The 1,376-nt window shown below is 57.0% G+C and overlaps 1 pseudogene; it reads right to left on the bottom strand.

Annotated features, from left to right (window-relative positions):
- Positions 1-353: 353 nt before the first annotated feature.
- On the bottom strand, positions 354-1,132 carry LOC143401944 (bcl-2-like protein 1 pseudogene; annotated as a pseudogene).
- Positions 1,133-1,376: the final 244 nt, after the last annotated feature.

Below are 1,376 nucleotides of genomic sequence, written 5' to 3'. Positions count from 1 at the left end.
AGAGGGATGGGTAATGATAATCAACTCTGAGGCTACAAGCATTAAAACAAAGGCAATCTAGTCTTTTTTGGGGGAAGGGGTTCAAAAACCACCCTTTCAGTCTTCATGGGACAGATTTGGGGAAAATATTGTAGACTTTGATGCCAAGATAACTGAGATATTCGGGAAGGTGGCTGTCAAAGAAGTGTAGTAGTTCTAGAAAACTAACTGCAGGAAACCAGGTCTTAGGTCCAAAGCAGTGAAGGATGGTGGGTGTAGATGTATGTAATGAATGGTTCTCCTGGGGCAATGGTGGCTGGACAGAGGGATGTGGTGGGGCAAGGGGGGAGGGTGAGTGGGTGGTCAGGGTCTGGTCACTTCCGACTGAACAGCCAGCCCAGCAGAACCACGCCAGCCACAGTCATGCCCATCAGGAAATAATAGTTGAAGCTCTCCTGGTGCATCCAGCTATTCACTGCCACATTATTCACCTGGCGTTCCACAAAAGTGTCCCAGCCGCCGTGGTCCTGGATCCAAGTCTCTAGGTGATCATTCAGGTAAGTGGCCATCCAACTTGCGATCTGACACACCAACACCTTCATCTCCTTGTCTATGCTTTCCAAGCACAGTGCTCCTCCAAAGGAGAGAGAGGCCACAATGCGACCCCAGCGTACCTCGTCCCGGAGGAGTTCGTCCACTACCTGTTCAAAAGTGTGCTGTGCTGTCTCCGGGGTGAGGCGGAGCTCTGCTGTCACCTTTCGGGATGCCTGCCGGTACCGCCCTTCAAGGTTGTCGCCTGCCTCCCTCAGCGCTGGCTTCACTGCTCCCATGGGGATCACGTCTGGGGCATCCAAACTCCTGTTATGGCCAGCGGCTCCACTCACCATGGGACTGTCCCCCTGACGCCGGGATGGGTTGCCGTTGGTGGCATTGCTGGGCCCCCCTTCTGATTCAGCCCTCTCTGGGGCTTGAACGCGGTTCTCTTCCTCACGGCCCAACGGGCTCCAGCTGTATCCTTTCTGGGCAAGCTTGTAGGACAGAAAGTCCATCACTAGCTCCAGGTTCCGCTGAGACGTTTTTAAAATAGAGGTGGGCTCAGCCAGTCCAGGGTCCAAAACAGGCGCTCGCCCACTGAATCTGGTCCCTGCTTCATGATTCGCTTCTAAGATGAAAAGCCAAGATCATGTTCCATAGGCGTCCCCTCCGGGGCCAGGGCCGCTGCCCACTCTGGCGGAGCGTGGGATCTCCGCGGGTCGCCCGAGCACGTCGAGGAAGGCGGCGCTCAGGGCCCCTCAGGCCGGTGCCGGGCTGGATGCCCGCTACCCAGCAAGAGCGCGGTCGCGTCCCAGCCAGGAGCCTCGGCCCGCAGCTCCGCCGGAGAGGATGGCCGCTCTCGG

Source organism: Callospermophilus lateralis, chromosome 6 (genome assembly GCF_048772815.1).
Source record: "Callospermophilus lateralis isolate mCalLat2 chromosome 6, mCalLat2.hap1, whole genome shotgun sequence".
Classification (NCBI taxonomy): Eukaryota; Metazoa; Chordata; class Mammalia; order Rodentia; family Sciuridae; genus Callospermophilus; species Callospermophilus lateralis.
This window is presented reverse-complemented; position numbering and strand designations above follow the sequence as displayed.